A 24,839-nucleotide genomic window follows, 5' to 3' on the forward strand; every position below is an offset into this window, starting at 1 on the left:
AAAAAATGGGGATCTCCCATTAAATACCTTGGCCTTCCCCTTATCTCTGGGAGGTTGATAACTGCGGATTGTATGCCCATTGTTGGAAAAATCAGACAAAGAATTCAAGCCCTGTCATATCAGTCTCTCTCTAAGTTGATCGAGTAGAGCTTGTAAAATTTGTTTTATCTTCTTTCAACCTCTATTGGTCATCCGCCTTCAAGCTTCCCAAAGGAATCATCGTCAGAATTGAAAAGCTAATGCGAGATTTCATTTGGAGTGGTCCTGACCTGAAGAAGAAGATTCATACTGTCTCCTGGAATGATATTTGTCTCCCCAAATGTGAAGGTGGTTTGGGTCTAAGAAAAATTGAACAAATCAACACTGCTCTTCAAATTAAGCTACTTTGGAATATTTTGCAAGATAGCAAGTCCTTATGGAGACAATGGCTCAATTCAAAATATATCCAAAAGCAGAGTATCTCGACCATAAAGATGTCGTCCAAGCCTTCTTGGGGTCTAAGAAGTGTTCTTCAAGCCCGTGATATTGCAGTGAATTACATTTGCTATGCAGTTGGGAAAGAAGATGAAATTGACTTGTGGCACTTCCCCTGGCACCCTGATGGAAAAATCTCTACTCAAATACCTAAGTCTACAACAGACCCCTGTCTTGCAGACGAAAAAATGCTCAGTGATATCCGGAGAAGTGATGGATGGCACCCTATACTGGATAATGACTCTCTGCGTGAGGAGAAACTTCTTCTTAACAGAGGTATTTTTATTCATGATAATAAAAATATTCCCATTTGGAAGCCATCTTTGGACGGCAGTTTCTCTACTCACAGTGATTGGGATAACATCCGTCACCACTCGCCTAAGATTCCATGGTTCAAAACCTTCTGGTTCATTGGCCATATCCCAAAGCATTCTCTGACTGTTTGGCGAGCCCTCCAAGACAAACTCCTCACAAAGGACAAATTGTGTACCTACCTTCCTCATATTGATACTAGATGCAACCTGTGTCAGGCACATGCCGAAACTGTCGACCATCTTTTCTTTCAATGTGGATACTCTTGTTGGATTTGGCGTTTCGTGCTCTGGAAATTCAACAGCAGAAGAAAACCTCGTGTTACTCTGAAAGATGAAGAAGAATGGATTAGAATTAACAGAACAGGAAAAGGTCAAGCTGTTACTGCTCTAAAAATTGCTTTTGCTTCAGCAATCTTCAAAATTTGGAAAGAAAGAAACTACAGGCAATTTCAGAATAAAAAACTTCACAAATCAGTGATCCTTCGGATGATCAATGCAGATGTCAAAGAAAGAATAAACTGGCTGCAATTCCAAAATGAAGATTCTGAAGAGAAAAGAAATACTGCCCTGCTGTTTGGGTACAAGTTCAATGCAAAGCAACCATCGGAAAAAAACGTGCACCTGGACCCCCCCAACCTCTGAAGAGTTCAAGCTGAACACTGATGCCTCCCTTAATTCCGATGGTGGAGGCTTGGGGGGCCTCATTCGAAATGATGAAGGTATGCTGCTATCGATGTTCTCTTTGAATACAATAAAAAAGGAGATTTTCAAGTTGGAAATCTGGGCTATCTACAAAGGTCTCAAGGAGGTCATTATCAGAGACATTCGGAGAATTTGGATTGAATCTTACTCAAGTTACGTTGTGGAAGTCATTAATGGAAAGATAAAGCCCCCATGGAGATTGATTAACCTCATCTTCCACATTAGGAAAATTCTGTCCACTTTCCATTCCTAGAGGATCTCTCATGTTTGGAGAGAAGCTAATCCTGCTGCTGATCTTTTATCTAAAAGATCTTGTCCGTGGAAAGACAACTCCATCCCTCTTCCTCTTTGCCCTCAGAATCTCTTAAGTTGTTTAAATTTGGACAGAGATGGACATATCTACCATAGAATGTAATTTGCTTCTTCTATTGTTGATGATGCTGCTGGAAGACTGCTCCTTTGTGCTCCACTTCTTGGTGCCGCCTCATTGGGTTGTAACGATAAATCCCTCTTCTAGAAGTTGCTACCCCCCCTACCCACATCCTTTCTCCCTGCTGAAGACTTTTGGTTTGATGGCTTATCTCCTTGGCTCTTGGTGCAGAATGCCTTATTTAGTTTGGCCCTTGACTTTTTTCAATTGTATTGTTTTCTCCTGTAGTGGGCTGTGCTGGATTCTTATCCCCAAATTGTTGGCTTTTGAGCCTCCTTGATTGTATTCTTTTTTTTTTATGAATTCTGGTAGGGGTCTGCCAAACCCTAGCTTACCAATAAAAAAAAAAACAGTAACAGAAGCATTTGAATCTTTTCACTTGTAAAGAACATATATGGACGTTTGGAATATGAAAAAGGGGACTTTTTTTGGACTTTTGATAAATTCCACACTATCTTCTTGTGTTACGGTTTTCTTTTGAAAAATCGTGAATCAAGTGTGGAAAGTTTATTTGAGTTTTGGTTATTGCAATTTCTTATTCTTCCGCTCTCATTACATACGAGAGCCAAAATAAGGCCAACCTAGTGGACGGATTGGATCAGAGCAAGTTCAACCATGCTGTATCGCACATTTTGTTGTTTTACCATGGTTGCTCACCAGTGAATGAAGCAGTTCTTATTACCAATAGTATCATTGCCATTGTAGGCCATATAACATTGCAATCTTCGCTTATTATAAACTCCCCTTACCTCTTGTCTTTACCTCATTTCCAGAACCTACCACGGGCATCTTCCTCAGATCAACATTCTAGATCATATAACAGTGGCTAGTTCTTAGATTCCAATACGTGTGGGTACCACATGAGTGATCTAAACCCTTTATCTCTGGGCCACACACTATGCTCTAAGTTCCTAACCATCCGATCAATCGAGGTTTTTCACACTGTAACCTTGCTGGGTCTACATCATCCAAAGGTTGGAGATCCTTGACTGTGGGGCCCACGAAAATGAATGGTTCTGGATCATGTGACATGTTACACCCAGCGGCGCACGTTAGTGTCACGCAGCTCCTCCTCTTCTATTTTATGCAGTTCAGTCCTTTTCTCATTTCTTTGTACAGAAGAAAGAACGCAAAAAGCAAAAGCATAACAGGAGATGATTTTTTCACCCCCACTGTAGGATTATGCTCGCCCCTTTTTTTAAGGTGAATTCTGGCAGAGTTTAACACTTTTTGATGTCAAATCATGTTAAGAGGAGGGGGGGGGGGGGCGCATAATCCTACAGGGGGGTGTGAAAAAATCATCTCCCAGACATAACGCGTTCTCTCTATTTGGTAAGAGCCTCTGTGAAGACCATTTACCTTCAGATTTTAAACAAGAGTAAGGCAAAAGGGAAGAAGGCTATTGTTAGGGTTTTAAAAGCTCTGTTTAAGGCTTTATGCTATAGAGGTACTTGGAGGAGGTTTTTTTTTTGTTCTTTTTCTCTTTCTTATAGGGTTTTTGATGATTTTGTTGTTTCCTCTCTTGTTTATTGATAGGATCCAAATAGAGTTAAATAGAAAATAAACAAAAATAGATGAGTTCGTCCGTTTCGAGGGGGACGATGCCTCCTTACAAAAGCTTTGTTGAGAAAAACCAGTCTGTCTTCTCCTTCCTTCTATTGAAACTTATAAACATGATCCCACAAACTACAACTGCCAAACTTAACAACAAATTACAATACGACAACACATACGACACCTAACCTGCTAATAACTGTAAAAGAACAGAACACACATTTTACATAACTGAAAATACATGTGACCCTATCATTCCGCCCCCCTTAATGTCAACCTTGTCCTCAAGGTTGAAAATGAGGGAACCTTTCTTGAAATTGCTGAAAGTTCTCCCATGTAGCATCATGCCGTGGAAGATTCGCCCACTCTACTAAGACTTCTGTTGTAGCTCTATTATTTCTTTTCACCATCCTCCGGTCAAGAATAACTGATGGTTCAGGCTGTAGTGTTCCGTCTGCTTTAACTGGTGCTAGCAATGGATATGCCACTGAATGAGCCCCAATTTTTCTTTTAAGTAGTGATATGTGAAAAACTGGATGGAGTTTAGAATCAGCTGGTAAGTCCAGTTTATATGCTACTGGTCCAATTCGATGTAACACTTTGAATGGGCCAAAAAAACATGGGGATAGTTTCAGGTTGGATCTGTGTGATACCGATGTCTGTCTGTATGGTTGGAGGCGAAGATATACCATGTCTCCTTCATTAGATCTCTCTCAGTGCGATGTTTGTCAGCTTGCATTTTTGAGCTTGTCGTAAATTTTCCTTCAAGTCGCGCAAGATCTGATCTCTGCTCTTCAGTTCCTTGTCTAAAGCATCAACCTTGGTGGATTCCGGCAGGTATGTAGTGATTGTAGGAGGTGGCCTGCCATATACAGCTTCAAATGGTATCACTTTGGTTGAAGCATGGTATGTGGTATTATACCACCATTCAGCCCATGGAAGCCATTTTGTCCTTTGTTTAGGATGAAATCCTGTGAAACACTGAAGATAAGTTTCTAAGCATCTGTTTACTACCTCTGTTTGGTCATCCGTTTGTGGATGGCATGCTGTACTCATGAGAAGCTCTCTGCCTTGAAGGTTCAAAGATTCTTGCCAAAATTGACTGGTAAAGACTGGCTCACGGTCAGAGACTATGGATCATGGCATTCCATGCAGTTTTGAGATCTCACTTATAAAAACACTAACCACTGTTGCTGCTGTATAAGGGTGTTGCAAGGCACTAAAATGTGCATACTTGGAGAGTCTATCAACAACCACCATGATTGTGCTTTTGCCATGTGAAGGCGGTAATCTGTCTATAAAGTCCATAGATAGATCTGCCCAGATTTGTTCTGGAATGGGCAACGGTTGTAGTAACCCCGGTGGAGAAATACTCACATGTTTATTATGTTGGAAGGTGTCACATTCAGCTACAAAACGTTTGACGTCTTGTTTCATTCCTTTCCTATATAAGCCTTGTGCTATCCTCCTATATGTACGGTGGTACCTAGAATGTCCAGCAGCTGGTGCGAAGTGAAATTCTCGAAGAAGTTGGTCTTTGAATTTGAACTCAACACCAAATGGTTTTTATAGCATAGCTGATTATTGGAGTATGAGTAACCCACGACAGCTTGAGGATCCTTTTAAAGTCGTCGTATGAGAGATTGTAATTGCTCATCTTCTTCCCATTCTTTTTTTTACTAGCATAGGAAATTGAGGCATAGAAATGGCATTGAAACAGTTGCTGTCATTTTGTCGAGACAAAGCATCGGCAACCACATTTTCCTTCCCTTTGCGGTATACTGTTTCATAATCATATCCCAACAATTTGGATACCCACTTTTGTTGCTCAAGGGTGGATACTCGCTGCTCCAAAAAGAATTTTAAGCTGCGGTGATCTGTCAGGATTTTGAAATGCTGACCTATGAGGTAGGGTCGCCACTTCGTTACTGCATGCAAGATGGCAAGCATCTCCTTTACATAAATCGATAATGCCGAAGTTTTTCCAGATAATGCTCTGCTAGTGAAGGCGATAGGTCTTCCCTTCTGCATCAATACTGCACCAATGCCACTACCTGACACATCACACTCCATAAGAAATGTCTTGGAAAAATTTGGTAGAGCCAATACGGGTGTTGTGGTCATAGCTACTTTTAAATCTGAAAAGGCTTTCTCGGCTTCAGGACCCCAATGAAACGAGTCTTTTCGAAGAAGAGCAGTTAGGGGAGCACTAATTTTTCCATAATCTTTGACAAATTTTCTGCAGTACCCCGTGACTCCCAAGAACCCACGTAGGCCCTTCACGGTACTTGGTCGAGGCCATTCAACCATGCTCGCAATTTTGTTTGGATCTGCTGCTACACCTTCTTGCGATATTATGTGACCAAGATATTCGACATCTTTTCTTCCAATGCACATTTAGACCTTTTGATAAAAAGTTGGTTGGCCTGGAGTACCTCCAGAGTCTTTTTTAAATGTAGCAAATTTTCTTCCCAATTAGTGCTATACACTAATATATCATCAAAAAATACAAGTACGAACTTCCGTAGATATGGTCTAAAAATGTCATTCATGAGTGACTGAAAAGTAGATGGTGCATTTGACAGTCCAAAGGGCATTACCAGAAATTCATAATGTCTGTCATGTGTGCGAAATGCAGTCTTTGGAATCTCAGGTTCATACACACGAATTTGATGATATCCGGATCGCAAGCCAAGCTTGGAAAAATAGCATTATATCTGTGCAATTCGTCGAGAAGCTCATCAATCACCAGTATTGGAAACTTGTCTTTCACTGTCCTTGATTTAATGCTCTATAATCGATGCAGAGTTGCCATGTACCATCTTTTTTCTTAACCAATAGCACTGGAGAAGAATAAGGGCTCACACTAGGTCTTATAATCCCAACTTGCAACATTTCTTGCACAATCTTTTTGATTTCGGATTTTTGGAAATGTGGGTACCTATAAGGTCTCACATTGATGGGATGAACTCTAGTTTTAATCGGTATCTTATGGTCTTGTGATCTAGGAGGGGGCAATTTACTTGGTTCAACGAAAAGGTCTGAAAAATCCTTGAGCAATTTAGAAAGGTCAGAAGGTTCAAGTTCGTTCATACCAGTATCAATAATGGGTCTGAGTTGTGCTACCACACCTGATTGCTGACTGCGTAAGAGCTTTTCAATGCTATTCAAAAGTTGCCAATTTTGTCACTCCAGATGTTTGCCCGATGATGTAATATTCACGATCGCCAATTGAATAGTTCATAGACATCTTAGAGAAGTCCCATACAATAGGACCCAACATTCTAAGCCATTGGATACCCAAAACTACATCGGATCCTTTCATGGGTAATAAATACATGTCTGTGCTTAGTGTGTATTGTTGGATTTGCAGGTGTACATTGGAGCACCGTCCTTGACATTTTATCTTTTTACCGTCTGCAACTGCCACTTTAAATGTTGGATGCTCTATCACTGGATATCCTAATCTTGAAGCTAAGCGAGCATTCAAAAAATTATGGGTACTTCCAAAGTCGATCAAGATGGAGACAGTTGGTCTCTTGATTTGGCCAGACACCCGCATGGTTTGCGGTGGACTCAGTCCAGATAGAGCATGGATAGAAATCTCCAGCACTTCTGATTCCTCAGATGCTTCAAGTGCTTCATCTGCTTCTTCTTTCTCGTTATCAGATCCTCCATCTAAGAGAAATAACTGTTATCTTTTACACTGGAGCGAATTTTTCATCGCAATTGTAACAAAGCCCTTTGTCACGTCTCTCTTGCATTTCAGCCGGTGTCATCCTTTTTATGGGCAGTCCAGTGGATTTTGGAGTTGATTAACTCGGAGTGTTCTTCAAACGCCCTAGCCGTTGTAATTTCTCTTCTTGCATTCGTGCTAGACCTATGGCAGCGGTCATAGTTTTGGGTTGAAACATACGCACTTCAGCACCAATTTCTTCTTTTAGACCACTAACAAAACATCCTATGAGAGCCTTTTCGGTCCAACCCTGTACACGATTGGCCAACCTCTCAAATTGAGTTTGGTATTCCCGCAATGTCCCTTGTTGGCGTAGTTTTGATAATGCAGCGTCAAAATCCTCATATTCGGTCGGACCAAATCGAACACAAATGGCTTCAGTTACATCTGTCCAGGTTAAGTGTTGTTGAGTCCGTTCATACCATTGAAACCACTGACTAGCTCACCCTCCAAGTGAAATGAAGCCAACAACACTCGTTGATCGTCGGCGATCTGATGATAACGGAAAAATTGTTCTACGCGGTAAATCCAACCAGTGGGGTCATCTCCATTGAATTTTGGAAAATCCAACCGAGTGTATCGTGGCTGGAATGAATTGGAAAAATTATCAGATCTGCCATAGCCTATCCCTAGATTTCCTCCTTGCCCTGTATCATGATTACTAGTCTGTTGTACTTCATTTACTGTATTTATAGTTGATGCTAAATGATCATATTTAGCATTTACAGCCGCCAATGATTGTCGGATCTCTTCCAAAGTTTCTTCTAATCGATCCATCCTTTCATCATTTTTCCTCATCATTTTGCAAGATCGTAACTGCTTTGATACCAGATGATAGGATCCAAATAGAGTTAAATAGAAAATAAACAAAAATAGATGAGTACGTCCGTTTCGAGGGGGACGATGCCTCCTTACAAAAGCTTTGTTGAGAAAAACCAGTCTGTCTTCTCCTTCCTTCTATTGAAACTTATAAACATGATCCCACAAACTACAACTGCCAAACTTAACAACAAATTACAATACGACAACACATACGACACCTAACCTGCTAATAACTGTAAAAGAACAGAACACACATTTTACATAACTGAAAATACATGTGACCCTATCATTTATGCTCTTGTTCCGATAGATTTGAGGTTTTTATAGGGGGTTTTGGTTTTTTCTTTCTTCCCGAGGAAAAATTTACATTGGTAATTTCTTAGAAATATTGTAATTCCTTAACATTCATTTTATTTGTACAGGATTTTTCATATTGAGATGATAATTTACATTGCCTGGTGTGTACATTCTATAATTAGCTTGTTAGATCTGGACCACATTTTTTACCTTCTTGCAGTATGGTTTCCTTTTGGAGAATTTACACAAAGGTCATATTATTTGAACTTTTTGAAAGATGCCTCTGTCTTTGAAACTTTTAGGTCATATTTATATAAGCCTTTCACGTTTTTCTTAATCACTGTCTTGGTCTTTCTGTTCCATTGATTTTCTGGAACTAATGTGTTCTGCTTTTAGTCAAAACATTCGTTAATACTCTTAGTTTTGGTAGACATCCATATTTTCTTTAGTTTGGTATTTTGTTGTTGTTTGGTAACACAAATCGTTTTTTGTTAAATATGTTATCAGCTAACTGATGCTTCTCACTAATATTAAGAAGAGGAGGAGGAGAGGTTAGTCACCAATTGCTAAATTTTGAGGAAGGTGAGGTGAGGTTATTCAACATCCCCTTTAGAGGTTGCTAATCTGTAAACGTAGTGGGTAGTAGCTTTCCTTGAAAGGGACTTGAGTCCTTTCCAGGAAAGCTACTGCCACCACGCTTACAGGCCTCTATATCATAGGGTGTGATAATCTGAAATCCTTTCCCAAGGGGATGTTGAAGAACCTTACCCCCTCAACATGTTGGCCATTGGTGACTGTCCTTAACTACTTTCCTTGCCGGAGGATGGGCTACCCACAATGCTTCAACGATTAAGTATTTGTGGATGTGTGGAAGTAGAGAAACAATGCAGAAAGGAAGGAGGCCAATATTGGCCTAGTATCTCACGCATCCCGAAATATGGGTAACTCACTCAAGGTTTTGTAGACTACACTAGTGAAGGTACACGGATATCTCTCATCTTGGCTTTTATTAATTATATGAATGATTTTCGCTCCATTATTTATCTTAAAGAATAGTAACTCTCACATTTTCTGTATCCCCTTTCACTTGCTCATTTTTTCTCTTTCACTCTCTTACAAAACAAAGGAAATAGTTAAATTTACTGGAATTTTAGGTTCATTAAGAAAGGACACTCGTCCACAAAAAATGAAAGACAGAAGACAAAGTGAAATTATGCTTTGGTTGCATCATATGAGATTTTTTTTTTGCCTTATGGGGCCTTGTCCCTGGCTGGAATGTTTATTGTATTTCTGTCTATTCTCCTTTTTCAATAAGTTTCAACTAATCCTAAAAAAAAGGAATAAATATCTTTGCGTACATTACTTGAGAATTTGATCAATGTATGGATGTAGGATCTATCAACAATTAACTTTAACAAAGTCAAACCAGCTCTCATGGATTTTTATCGGCCTTAATACTCATTGGTTGTTCCTTGTCATGATTTCTTGGTTTCTTTCATATTAATTGATCTTGTAGATGAAATTTTAGACATTCAACTAGTCAAATGTTCTTCCTTTTTATTTAGTACCGGCTTGCTTTAAATATTATTTGATTGATGATTACATTTGCATTTAATTACATTCCCTGTACTTATAATAAGATGAAGTTATGTCTAAAGGTTTCCCTTTTACATTTACATAAACCTATGTTAGAACTTAGCATCAAAACTCCGTTAATTTTCCATCTTGCATGCACCCATATCTCTCTCGCCTACATATTGACCTTTTGTTTTGCTAAATAAGCAAGAATTAAACAAACACACACACACACACACACACAGACTCCTTTTCTTTCTAGATAAGTAAGAACTAAACGCCAACACATGTTGACTTAAAATACTTATTTTATTCTTTCTTAGTTGCAACTTTTTACTGCCCTCAGATTTCTCCATTTTATTTCGAAGTCCCATCTACTCTTTTGGTTTAGGCCTACCAAATAAACAATGATCCCTACCTTTTACATATGCTTACACTTTGCCATCCTTTTTGGAGACCTTCATCCATTCATTGAGGTTATTCAAAAATTTTGGTACTTAGGACAAAATGTGATTGCATTATGCAAAACTGTTTCCAGAAGAAGTTAACCTTTTATCTCTTCTTAGAAAGCATTTCCTGTTGGAATCCTATTTAAGAAATTATATTATGTTAGAAATTATATTTCACGTTTGGGCTACCTCAACGGTTGAAGCCTTAGGAAACCTTTTTCGCCGTGTCTTGTAGGTAAAAATGGAAGGAAGCTATAAACAATGTATGAGCTTTGTATCCGCTAAAATCCTCACTCCATGGGGTAAACTGCCCCCTTCCCTTGCTCCAATTCGGATCTTGGGCTAGTACTTCACAGTCAGAATCGAAGTTCAGAAATCAGAGCCGGGTTCCGATGCTGCTCCTTTGGAGCCAGACCGTTGTTTGGAACCTTCCCCTTTACCGGTTAAGGATAATCTAATTTTGGATAGCCAGCCCTCGGCGATGATGCCGGGGCCTCCTTTCCGCCTCTGGACCTTCAGGGAAGGAGAGATGTTCTCCTGGGGCCTGCTTCTCTGAATTCAAATTTCAAATTTCACTGCTCAACAGCAGTGTTTGGCAATATTCAGGAAGATCTCCCCCCGATTCAATCCCTCTTGCAACTGATGGATGTTCCTTGGGATCATCAAATTTTCATCCTATTCAAGCCAGCCATATACCCACTGTTCTGGACCCCAGTGAGGAAGGTCTCAGACTGAAGGATCCTTATCAACCATCTAGGCATGTTAGGAGTGCTAGTTTGGCATGCTATCTGACCCGAAAGGAGAATCTTGCGAAATTAAGGAAAGGCTTGGGAGGCTCTAAGCTTGGGATTCCTGGGCCTCTTCTCTTCTGGGGTATCCTTTTCGTTAGAACCCAGACCTCGAAAATGGAAACCTAGCTTTGCATGGAGGCAAAAATCTAAGGGGATGGATTCGGCCATCATAAGGGGAACCACCGAGGAAAGCCTACTTTGAAATCCATGGATGCACTCACTAAACCTCCTTCCGTAGGGCTGAAGAATAAAAAGACAAATGTGGCTGCGACCCTTGTGAATCCTGAAAGGTTTTCTCAAATCCCAAAGGTAAGTGTTGCGTGCGGATAAAGTCTATTTGGGACCCCCCAAAATCTCGATGGTTGGTTTTGGGAGGGATCCGAAGAAGGATTTCAAAATATTAGGAGTAGATGCAAGAATTGAAAATAGAAAATTCTAAAGTCATGAACTGCTTTTTTTAGCAATAAGAAAACAGTTTCTTTAAAGTGAGTACATATGAACTTTCCATTAAACCCTATCTATGAGATATGTAGAGTTCTTGCACATGAAGCTTCTTCCAGAGTGTAAACCATATCTTTCTAATTCTAGACTAATAGTACTATCTAAATCAACTCAAAAGCAACTCCTTTGTGCTCTAAATTGCTAAAACTTAAGCAACTAAAAGTAGTTTTTGCATAGAAAACTCAAAAGATAAAAAAACTTATCATAAAACTACTAAATTTAGACTTCCTACTTCCAAAAAATAAATGGAGACTATTTCTCCTAATACAAGTTACTAATCTCATCCTAAGTACTATACTTTCCAATTGAGTAAATGTTCCAGTTTAGAAAGCAAACAGATTGTGTACATTTTAGTTCTGGTTCATACACTATCGACAACTTGAGGGATTTACGGAATTGGTTTATAAACTATTAGTAGTCTCTTTAACTCAAAAAGAGACCTTCTAACATGAAGCCCTATTCAAATGAACTCCCATTCCCCTTTTTGGAACCTTTTAAAGTGGAAAAGCTCAAAATTGTCAGTCTATAAACTTACTGATTTGAGCTTTAAAAAGTATAATCAAAATTAGTTGTAAAATGTCTTAAAAATTCAGCATACATCGAAGTAGATAGGAATGGTCTGAAATGGAAGTTTTGGTTCTTTGTTGCACTTGGGAGTCATTTCTGACATCAACAAGAGACTCTTTGGACCCACATTTCCAACCGCACCTTTCTTCATCCTTGTGTGCATGTTTAAATAATTCTTTGGGACTCTTGGGTTTTATGATTTGCATCACTAATTTTACATCCTCGCATACAGATATATTTTTTTTTCTGCAACTTTTCTAATCTGGGGATGTTAAATTTGCATTTGAGTATATTTGATTAAATATTTGTGCAATGTGCTAAGTTTCTGCAAACCTTTTTCATAGATTAATATACCTCACTAAAGTTCTTTTATTGTGACTAGATGACTCTCTTGACCTAGTCTTTCAATTTTTAAACTATGAAACTCATGTGTTAATTAACTACTTGCTTGAATATGTTCATAGATAATTCTTGCAGCATGTTATTGAAAAGTTTACTATCATATCCTCTGTTGGATATCGTAGTATATGTGCGCACCCTCTTTATGGGGGGTATTTATGTCTTCGCATGTATATGAGCTACATATATATAAATAAATATGTGCGTGAGGTAGAACTCTCTCATTCACCATTTCTCCCCAAAACCTTCTTCTCTTCTCTCTTTTACATGTTCGATGTAGCCGTAACATGGTATCAGAGCCAAAGGTCTCGAGTTCAAACCTCCCGGATAGCAAAAATCCACATGCAATGGTCGGCCCAAAGTGGGACCACATGTGCCACGTGTTTGCCAAGTGGGCCAAACACGTGCGGGGGAGTGTTAAAGTATAAAAGATAAATAACTCATTTCTCCAACAGCTTAAGCTATTGGAGAAGTTGGTAAGTTAACATCCTCTATTAGCACAACTGGATGGAAGGACTAGCACTTCTGTCACAAGAACCTTGTATTTGTAAAGATTTCTTAGAGAGAACAACTGGTTGGGTCTCTCTTGCCCATTTCTCTCCTCTGTCTCCAAAAAATGTCTCTGAAAGAAATTATTCCCCTCCTTTATTTTTAATCTCCTTTGTTAGCATTTCCTCAGATATAAAAAGAAAAGAAAATCTGAAATCCTTAACTATTAGAATTGAGGGTTCTCCTATCTTTCCAATATTCATCTTCTCTCTTCTTTATCATGGAAACATCCTCCTCTTTGTTCCCTTCTTCCCTCGTTGTCTTCCTTTTCTTTGATCCGTCGCCTAGTCATTATCAAATTCTCAAAAGAGATCCCTCACCTAGTCAGTATCAAATTCTCAAAACAGATCCCTCGCCTAGTCAGTATCAAATTCGCATAATAACTTCCTAGCTTTGGAGAGATACATCCTCCCAAGACTCAGAGCTCACGGCGAGCTCATGGCATCCCTGGCCATCTTGTTGATCTTGCTTTACCTACTGCCGAATATAGTAAAAGGATCGAAAAGATAGTGGAGGATGGAGATTGTATTGAAGAAAAAGCTCCCTGGTTGGGAAAAAATCACAAATTTTGATTCTTGACATGCCAATGATCTACTCATTATTGCGTGGATTAATTCCAAACTCACAGCTTATTTCCTGGATCAAGTATTATATAATTTATAATTCTAAGGATCTCTTGAATTTGCTTCATAATTCATATTCTTGAGAATTTGAATCTTGCATTATGCAACTGAAAGTAGAATTAGATGATTTCAACAAAAGGGATCTCATTGATTCGAGAGTACTTGATGTGGATCAGCGATGAGAGAATGGAAATTACCAGATCAAGGGAGGTTGATTTCGAAAGTATTAGTAATTTGGTAGAAGCTTGCTAGGACTTGGATGAAATTTTGCTAGTATTTTCCGAGACTTTAACAAAAAGAAATCTACGCACTAATACTAGATATACGAAAGAAATTCAAATGGAAAACAGAAATAACAAGATAGGGAAGGGAAATAGTTTCTACCATTGAACTCAATGTAGAAGGACAAGTAGGAGAGTAGAGCCCTTACACTTTCCGGTACCCCTCCCTTCTTCTCATGACTATTTCCCCTCTATTTTCCTAGAAAAATGCAATGAGAAACCTAGAATTCCCGGCCACACTCTCAAAAATCCATCACTAAAAGTGCCTTGCATGTTGCCTCCCCCCTCCCCTATATATAGGAAGAGGAAGGGGCCTAGAAGCTTCTTGCAAGTGGTCCACTGACACTTGTCATTCGATGAAGCATGGAGTCATGACGTGGCTACAAGTGTCCTCTTGGTCTGGTCCCCACGAGACACTTGTCGAATGATCAGAGAATAAAGCCTTAGCCCATGACAAGTGTCCGGTCCCCAATTACCACCTGTCGCTTAGCTTGAATCTTGTGCTAGTGACAAGGGTCATGCTCCTTACTTAGCTTCCACATGATTGATTGCCATGTATCCCTGGTCCCCACCTTTTCAATGACAACGACCTCTTCCATCCCCTTAGTTACAAAAAAGCCTTCACTGCATACCCTTTCTACACCCTCAATTTACAACCATGCTAATACACATTATTTACATTTTTACCTCTAGCAGCCTTCATACATTGTTACTTAAGCTTTCTGACCTTCGCAGTGTCGTGGGATTCTGAAAACTAATAATTTTATCCTCTTTTATGCCTCATCCAGGATGGGGTCTACATCTTTAGATGGGGTTGAAGTCCACATCAAACTCCCCCCTTAGAAAAGAGCTTGTCCTCAAGCTCGATCCTTCCTTCTATAGAATGAAGCAAAAATGCAAACACCTTGTTGTTGCTAGAACGATTGCAGTGAAATCAGAATTTTGGTTGGCTAGTGATACATTCTACTTTAGTTTGATTCCTTATTTCATTCCTTCACATATTGAAATTCTTCTGCTCTCTGTTGAAACTCTTTTCTTTGTCGAACCCAATGGAATAATAGCACTCTAATTTGAATAGTAGCAACCTTCAAGAACTCTGATCTGATCTTGGCGTGTATATCTTCTAGGAGGAGGCAAAGAAGCCACAAACAGTATTCAAGTCCATCATCTTTTCTTTTCCAATCCAGTGCAGGGAGCCTTCTTGGTACATCCAACCAACTGGTCTATAATTAGAGATCAGGCTGCACATCTTGCTTATATGCCAAATACTTATGCCCTCGCTTGTACTTGGCCACGCCTGCATGCTACTAGCTTAAGCAAAGGTTTTCTTGAACTCCACAACTGAACTTCTGCTCCAATGAAATAACTGGACAACGTGGACCCCGTAGGTTCAACAGATTTAATATGCTACTGAGAATGAACCATCCGGAGCTCATCATGCGTATTTTCTCTAGCAGACAGGTATAGGGATTAGGGAGGCATTTTCCAGGAAATATACCAACAGTAGCAAGGCTGTAAGTAATTGCTCGACGCTGATCCGAACCTTTTGGATATAGACATGACTTCATTTCAACATCTGAGTGAAGCAGCATTCTCTCATCAAAAGCAATTGATGACAAATTGTCCAGGGTAGTAATGTCTTTATCATATACCTATAGAGTATAGACTCACAACATGATACCCTTGTATGCAACTCGCAAAATAAAACAGCTTCATTTCAACCTCAAATCCTCTCCTCTGAAGATATCAATTAGAAGTACAAATAGCCTTGTGGGGATCTCAAAATTGAACCAATGGCACAAGCAAGATTTCAACATTGTGATGGCTCATTTCAACCTCAAATCCTCTCCTCTGAAGATATCAATTACAAGTACACATAGCCTTGTGAAGATCTCAAAATTGAACCAATGGCACAAACTGTTTCTGATCTGTTGGAGCACAGTTACTTTAAACATTGGGAAGCCTTACTAAAGTGTGATGATGTGTTGTGAATTTGAGATACTGGCTTGCATGTTGGATCTCAGGATTTCAACATTGTGATGGCTCTTCAACTTGATTCAATGACAGAATTCTACAAATGTTCCATGTTCTATGGAAAAGTTGAGAACTGGTAGATGAATTGGTCATTACTGAAGCACAATCTTTTGTCTAAAGAAAACAACATTCGCAGTGGCAGAGGATGTGAATTGATGCTTTTAGTCAGAGGCTTTGCTTTGTTAACAACAACCTTACCTGATGGCACAAGCAAGAACTTTTCCTTCGAAACTTCTTTCAAGCCATGTAACCAGAACGTCCAAGATGAACGGTACAGAGACCAAGCAGACAGTACTTAAACACGGTCAAAGATCCATTTGTGTTCTTGCTCGATTTGCCAGAAAATTTCATGTAGCTTGTTAAGACAAGAAGATCATGGCAGGATTAGATTCAAGAACCATCAGATCTGTTCTGCCAATCTCAAAATCTGCAATGGAGCTTCTCCTCTTGAATTCAGAATTAGAACAAAAAGAAAATTTGTTCTGCTGCACAGCAGATGCCCACAGCCACTTGAATAGCTACTGGATCTGGCTAATGTTGTGTTCTTCACAAGAGATCAAATGATTCACTGAAACAAACTGGAACCAAAAAAATTTATGATTGTGTGTTATGGTCTTTAGCGGGGGCCCTCCTAGGTATGGGACTGGGTGGGACACAGCCTTTTATGGGACAGGCTTAAAGGGCCTTGCCTAATGTGCTCCATCAGCTCTATAGTTTTTGGCGTATTGTTAAGGTACCAAACATTTGGTATCAGAGAAACCATCACGCCCCGTGTTCGAGTCACGGAAGGGTCGACATGTGGAGAGGGCTACCTAGAAAAAAAGCCAGAGTGAAAGCTGTCACAGAGGACGGCGGATGGAGAAGCGTGGTGGTATGTTATGGTCCGGAGTGGGGGCTCGCCTGGGCATGGGACTGGGTGGGACCCAGGCTAGTATGGGATAGGTTTAAAGGGCCTTACTTAACATGTTCCATTAGCTCTGGAGCGTTTGGCATATTGGTACGGTTCCTAACATAGTGTTATTTGGTTCTGAGACAGCATACACACGAAGGAAGAACCCGAATTTACTCTAAATGTAATTCTTATGGATTTAAGCCTTGGCTCAGGACAGATCCAAGTCAGAGAAAACATAAAACTGGACTGTTGGACTTTATCAACTAACTAGTGTTGTTTAATTCTTTGTTTCGGCAATCATCTGCAACCGTATCGCTTCTTGAGTAGCAAGTGAATTGGCTGGTACTTCTCCCAAACTGAATCCGATTTCTCAGATATAGATGAATATTGGAAATTGACTTCGTTGTAGAAGCAATCTCTGCAATAAAACTGAGATCTGAGTAACTTCTTGATTTTTTTAGGTGCTGCTCAGGGGTCGATTAAGATGCAGAAAACTCTGATCTTTATAAAGCACAACTATCTTTATAAAGCACAACAAGCACGAATCAAGAATTTCCAACTACAATTATGCAAAGAAACATTATAGGATCACGGAGAACAAATCACATCCTCAATCATGTTGTATAGAAATCTCAGGAGCGTAGGAAGAACAAGATCTATGGGCGGTTAATTTCCAAAGTATTAGCAGTTCAGGAGCAGTTTGCGAGGACATGAATGGAATTTTGCTAGTATTTTATGAGAATTTAACAAAAAGAAAATGCAGAAGTACAAGTAGGAGAGTAGAGCCCTTAAACTAAAAGAAATTCAAATGAAAAACTGAAAGAAATTCAAATGGAAAACTGAAATAACTAGAGAGGGAAGGGAAATAGTTTCTACCATTGAACTCAATGTAGAAGAACAAGTAGGAGAGTAGAGCCCTTAAACTTTTCAAGAGCTCCCCCTTCCTCTCACGAATACTTCCCCTCTATTTTCCTAAGAAAATGCAAGGACAATCGTCCTCAGAGTAGGTAAGGCCAATCTATCACATATTCATGCTCTTCTCTCTACTCTGGGACGTTCCCCCCATTTGCAGTACTTGTCTGTTATCTTGGAGTAAAAACACCCCTCATTGTCCAAGGTGTCAACCGTTCCGTTCGCCTCCTCAGATTAGTTCACTACCAACTTGTTTAAGAATTCAAGACTCTGAACTAACAGACGCTTAGACTGGCAATGAAACAGATTAAAAGTCTTAAAGTTCTGCTTCTTTATGGGCCCAATCGGCAGCAAATACTCAGAACAGTTATAGCCAGATCTGGTCTATAAACATTGAACTAGTTCAGGATCACTTGAACGGAGCACAATGTTGCTGCTCTGTTCAGTTTAGAACTACAACGAACAGTATCTCTATGGTTGTGCTGAACTGAAACACAACTAATCAGCATTATTCTGTTCAGTACATGAACAGACCTAGTTCAGAACAATGTTGAACAATGCTGGAGTTTCAGAACTAGTAAAATCAAGAGCCAGTGATCATGTTTCAGATCTGATTTGTGATTGAGGAGACAATGTTATAAACTGCAGAAATTTGCAGTTATTTTAATAGGAGCTAAAGGTCTGCAGCTATTTAAGAAATGGACTGTCTTCTGGCAGAAATTTCAGATCAGCATTTGGATTCCAATTCAACAAGCTAACAAACAACAAATATGTAATCAAATGTCTTTGATTTGCAACTGAACATTGCAGTTACAGATTTGGAAATGACACTTAAATGTACAGTCATCTATAGAGCTGTACTTTTTAAACACAACTGCTGAAGCAAATCATATTTTCTGATTCAGATAGGATCGAAACTATAGAAGTTAAGCTAACATAATAGGACTAACTAAACTACTTTCAAGAAGTAAGTTTCGATTCCAACACACCATGAATAGAACTGAATTGTTACAGTTCAAAATTGTTCTGATTCTGGTGACAGTGAAACTCATATTGAGAGAGAATCAGGAATCGTCCCTACTAGCTTCCGCATGGTTGATTGTCATCTGTTCTTGGTCCCCATCTGTATAATTACAATGACCTATTTCATCCCCTTATTTACAAATAAGCCTGCACTGCATACCCTTTTTACACACTCAATTTACAACCATGACAATACACATAATTTACTCTTTAATCCCTAGCGGCATTCATGCATTGTTCCTTAAGCTTTTCTGACCTTTGCAGTGTCATGGGATGCTGAAAACTAATATTTGTTTTTTAACAATAGTAGATTTCATTCAATAAAAAGGGCGACTGAGAAAGTACGACCCAAAGGAACAAACAAGAACAAAAGATAGAATACAGGAAAAACAAAGCAACAAAGATACAGCTCACTTATGGAGGAAGGAAATCAAAAATCTCTAAACTTTGTTTCTCTACTCCCTCCCTAGCTAATTTATCTGCAATCCCATTGGCCAATCTTCTTACGTGCATAAAAGATAAAGAGGCGTCATTTGATCTATCACAGATCTCATCAAAGAATTGAGCAAACCTCCATGGGGAACATATGAACCTCTAAGCCCTCTAATTACATTAAGGGAATCACCTTTGACAATCACATGATCCATAATCTCCTTTTGGAGATGAATAATCCCCTGATGAGCAGCTCGAACCTCCGCTTCAGTCGCATATGTTACCCCAACATGCCCAGAAAAAGCCCAAATAACTTCACCCCTGGAATCTCTTAGAGTTCCTCCTATGCATGCCTGCCCCAGGTTACCCATACTAGAGCCATCAAAATTGAGTTTCATCATCCCATGAGGAGCTTGCCATTGTTGTACTATAGCAGACCTATTCTCTACACTGGAACAAATCTCCCATAAGGAAAAAGCCGGTGTAAAGAGGAATAAAGGAAGGGATTTTGCCCAAGCTATGGTTAAGGCAATTACTTTAACGAACAGGAAGTGAGATGATTTGGAAATTAAAACTAATAATTTTCTTCTCTCTTTTCTGCCTTTTCCAAGATGGGGTCTACAACATTAGATGCGTTGATGTCCACATCAATACTTGAACAAGCGTAAGTATTTCTATAATCAATTTGCTTCCATCCAATACCCTCTTTGAAGGATAAGTGCATTTTTCTCTCAACAGTCTAGGAAATGACACCATGATCTTTAGCTCTTTTGTCCTCATCTAGGCTTCACCTCCTACATTCTCTAAACATCGAGGTCTCTTAATCCAATATAGTGGGGTTGTGACCTCTCGAGCTAAGTCCAAGCCTACCACTACACAACTGTCCTTAGGGAAATCCTTGTGATATTCTTTATGCTTTTGGTCCTCTACTCAAGGGAATTGATGTGGTAGCTGTCATGGTCATCATCTAAAACCATCAACAACATTGGTTCCCTCACCCAGACATTGACCAGTAGCCAATGTCCCTTGTCCTGAATAAGCTTAATAGTAGAGAGGATTTTTTTTCCCAACCCACCTCTCCTAGATTTTGCTTTCTCCTCTTATCCTTGTGCTACTAGGATCCCTGCTCCTCATTCATGATGGTGGCTGATGCAGCTTGACATGTAGATTGCACTAGCCTAGGGTTAGTGTTAGTGTTTGGTCTTTAGTAATAGTCATTAGTTGTAATTTCCCTTGTAAGTGATGTCATTTTTGTCATTTTAAATAGATTAATTATGTTGGTTTTGTGGTTGTTAGTTCGGCTGCCCATGATAAAGCCAATACTTACCTCATTTTCATATGTTTTTGTTGATTCAGAATTTGTAGACATTCTTCCTTTGTGTGAGAATTGAGAGAGAGCTTGGCTCTTCTCATTTCTTCTCCATGTTTTTCCCTTGAGTTTTTGGATATTGGAAATTAGAGTTATAATATTTTGTTCATGTCTTTCATCCTATCTTTTTGTCCTGTTGAATGCAAGAATCCACTAACGACTCTCCGTGCTTGATCTGTTCTTTCGCGTCCCATTGCTTGAAGTGTCACGAGCAATCAGTCTGAGGACGAGGTCCATCTGACGCTTGATTTGTCTTGTTACAAAGCAAGTCAGCCTGTTAAGGTTGGAAGGCTTAAACCTATGAAGTAGAGTACAGAAGGGAGCTAAGTTCACTAGCACGCAAGAAGCATTGGGGCACAACATTGGGGCACACACAGGCAAACATGAATCTTTATTGATGAATCATGAGTGAAGTACAATAGAATGTTGTAACAGTCTACAAATCCTAAGGGGCTCAGGCACCCGTTGACTAGAATTAAATCCTTGCTAGGATATGCACTAGCAAGCACCACTCGATGGCCAAGCAAGCTTCCAGGGTAAAGGGGTGGAGCAACCTACCCCTTTGGCTAAGACTGATTTTCACAAGTCTTGGAATTACACTCTTTAAGATGCAACAAGACACTTTTGGGGCCCTTGGCCTTACATGCTTATGTGCACACAATACAAGTAACGGGCTAGGCCATGCGAACAACGCTGGACGAAATGGCCCCATGACAGAAGGCACGATCAAGATTCAAATTTTCTGCAAAAAGATCGAAAAAGAAGAAAAAAAATGAGATCGGTAAGTTTTCTTTGTACATATATTTCTTTTCATGTTTCATGTTTCATGTCAAAATCTACTAGAATTTCAAATTTTATGAATGGAAAAGCAAGAAAAAATAAGATCTGTTACATATCTGATCTGAATCTAAGAACCTCCAAATCCAAAGGAGACCACTCAAGGTAATTTCCCGTCTCTCTGGGACTGCCATGGGAGCGGTTCCCATCCAAAGGACCTCCAAATCACGGTTTTATCATGGGACAGGCGGCACCCATGAGGAAGGTTCCTGCTTCTAAGGGAGGGGACCACACCTTCGTCACTTGGAGAGCTCCCATTCTTGCACAAGAGGGAGACCACTCAAGGTAATTTCCTAGGCTGCCACTTGTCAGGTAATCCACAAATTTAGGACGGGACCTGCAATAAACAAGTCATTTAAAGACTCATGGCTGCCAATGCGACATGTGGCCTCTATGATTGCCAATTGTCCTCGGGACCACAGGACCCTGGGACACATACCACATCTATATTCATCTTGTTTCCTTGCTTGACAAGTGTCCATGAGGAAACAAGACACTTGTCAAGTTCTCAGCCCATCAAGGACCTCAACCCTCTACTATAATTTGGGGTGAAGTCCTTGCCATTCAAAAAAAAATGTCCTCTCATTTCAGTAGTTTTGAAGATGAAAATTTGAAATAGTTTTCAAAATCTGGAGGCAAGCTTGGACGAGTTCCACCCCTTTTTTCTTGTAGTTTGTTTGTTTTCCTTTGGACTTACTCTTGAATTTGGCAACAAGGAGTCCTCTCGGCTTGTAAGAGTCCTTTCCCATCCCTCTACTTGTGGCTTCAAAGGATTATAACGGTGAGTGTTGGGGGTAAAATCTGACCTTCAGCAATAGCCAGCTGACCTGAGCTAGCCAGAATGCCCTCTTTTAGTGATTTTAGAGATGAAAAAGTTTTGGCTTTAATAGTGTTATCAATGGCTTTCATTGTGAATGGTATTGATGTCCTCTTTTATTTAATTGGGATTTTAGCTTGGTAATTTGTACTTAATTGGCCCTGAGATGATAGCTAAGATTTCAATATAGGATAGCAATGGGAATCTTCTATAGTAGAGATGATATTAAGACGGAGTAAGATCATTCTGTAGGAGCATATTTTTTTCAATGATATTGAAAGATTTGATTTAATAAGCGCAAACACATCTTCTCATATCTGAGAAAGATGATACATCGAGTTTATATTGTATTGAAGGGAAAGTATACCCTGATGGAAAGTGACCAAAATAACCTTAATTCTGATACATATGAGCATAAATAAACCCAAGAGCTCGTAGATGCATAGTTTGCTTTCTATTCTATGTGCGATCGATGGGTTGAACTCTGTTTTAAGTTACCCATTCATATATGCAGGCTATGTTTCCTCCTAGAAGAACTGTGCCATCATAAACACTTAATGAATTATCCATTCAATTTAGAGGTACTGTTCCCCAAGATGGCTTCACAGGTTTCTTTTGTGGGACTGGTGCAACACTTTGCCGTGAAGTTTCTTTCTATGTTGCTGGAATGAGACTATGCAGAAGCCAAAAGTATGAAGATTATCTTGCATGTAAGTGTTGTACATTAGCTTGTTTTGTGTGCAAGATGGCTTGTCTTCTTTAATCATTGAATCTAATTTACCAGATTTTCCATTCCATTTGTTGAAGTGTGGCTAGTTTTGTGTTGGAATTATGAACAATCTTGGGTTCCGAGTCAATCAACCAACTAACACTTAGATTTCATTGCCCCAAATATTTGTTGGCTAAAAAGATTACAAGAATCTATTTGTCTAAACTTTTCACATGTGGTTGCGTGTTTCTCAGGTTTCTTGCAACTTTCTGTTGCATTTTAGCAGAAAATGAGAAGCATGCCTTCTTGGACAGATCCCAAGTCACAATAGTACCTTCAATTGTTATATTTGCTGGTTAGGTAAGACATTACAAGGCATAGAAAGTACCTCCCAGATGGCCTAAAACAGGAACAAAATGCTTCTAAAGCCTCAGAATCATGGATGAGTGTTTCATCATTGTGTAGAAATAACAAAAACCCTCTTCACTCTCCTAAAACATAGATTTAGAAATCTTCTTACTAGATTAGATCTATGGAGCCCTCCTAAAACAAAAAACCTCCTCAATCTCCCCTAACATTGTTGGATTTCTTTTGTGAGAATACTCAGTAAATGAGAAAGATCTCATCTTTCTTCAATTATAATTTCTCGAGTAGCTGCATCTGGGTAGCTCAAATTTCATGTTTTGCTCATCTTATTTGCCATGCCGAGTGTTTGAATGCTTATTTGTTCTTGTATGCTGATGCCTCAAGACATGTGATTCTGGTAAACTACACACTTTATCACCAATACACTAAACTATTCTCTCAGGGTATGCAAATAGATGCTTCAATTATAAGGTCAAATCTTACCTTTAACATGCCATTGAGTTATTCTTAATAGTAGCGATTGTGTTCATGTTCTAATGATTTTTGTATGTTCTATTGAATTTGATATACGTGCTACACCAACCTCACGATCGGAGCAGGTTAATTCTCGCATCAACCTATCGCTCAATTGGATGGAGGTGAATGCCTCTCCTTTGAGGTCAAAAAAGGAAAAAATTCCTCCATTTGACAAATGAGTTGCAAGTTTTGTAGGACTTATGCCACTTCATTTCTAGGACTTCAAATAACCATGTGAACAAATGACTAGATGTCATTAGTGAATATTTGTTTTGGGAACAATGTTTCCTAGAGGCCACAAAATAGGAAGGTCAAGTCTCAATTCTAGAAACCATTATACTGAAATTAATTTGGGGAGTAGGCAAGTATCTATGGTTGGGCTAGAATCTCTACCTCATCTTCTTGCTATATCGCCACATAAGTTTTCTGCACTATGCCTGTGTAGCATCATTGTTTTACAATCTCAATTTTGTGTGCTCTCTATCCTATGCAATTTCATTTACCTATGTATAGCATCATGATTTTTCATCCCCAATTTTGAGTGCCCTCTGTGTGTGCTATTTCAGTTATATATCACAAATTAAGTGAGATGATATGGCAGTTCATTTCTTGAAGCTAACATAGTCCATGCTGTCCTGCATCTCATTTCTTCAAGTGTGAGAATCACAAGATTTTATGTTATTGATAGTGAATGCACCATCATTTCTGTAAAATATACTTAATGGTCCACAACCAATGGATTTGCAGTTTGTGGATAACTCCACTCTTTTCTGTAAGGAATACTTCATCGCTTGACCCAGCTAGTAATTGTTGTTATTATTGGTTGCACAACCAATGAATTTGCTGTTTGTGGATTGCTTACAGGTAA

General features: G+C 39.3%; 2 long non-coding RNA genes across 5 annotated transcripts in view; both read left to right on the plus strand.

The window, feature by feature from the left end:
- The window catches only part of LOC143851064 (uncharacterized), a 66,282-nt gene that overhangs the window by 21,555 nt on the left and 19,888 nt on the right, over positions 1 to 24,839 (plus strand). The gene's annotated exons all lie outside the window — the stretch shown is intronic.
- Positions 8,052 to 24,839, plus strand: part of LOC143852033 (uncharacterized) — a 30,988-nt gene continuing 14,200 nt past the window's right edge. Inside the window, exons 1-3 of one of the 4 annotated variants that reach the window (XR_013236623.1) lie at positions 8,052 to 9,308; positions 20,930 to 21,507; positions 22,895 to 23,090. This is a non-coding gene — a long non-coding RNA (uncharacterized LOC143852033). Of the gene's footprint in view, positions 9,309 to 19,600; positions 21,508 to 22,894; positions 23,091 to 24,718; positions 24,836 to 24,839 lie in introns of those variants that run through there. The other 3 variants (XR_013236624.1, XR_013236621.1, XR_013236622.1) reach the window with 3 other exon arrangements.

This window comes from Tasmannia lanceolata, unplaced genomic scaffold (assembly GCF_043159265.1).
Source record: "Tasmannia lanceolata isolate RefF3 unplaced genomic scaffold, GAP_Taslan_0.1 ptg000018l, whole genome shotgun sequence".
NCBI classification, from domain to species: domain Eukaryota; kingdom Viridiplantae; phylum Streptophyta; class Magnoliopsida; order Canellales; family Winteraceae; genus Tasmannia; species Tasmannia lanceolata.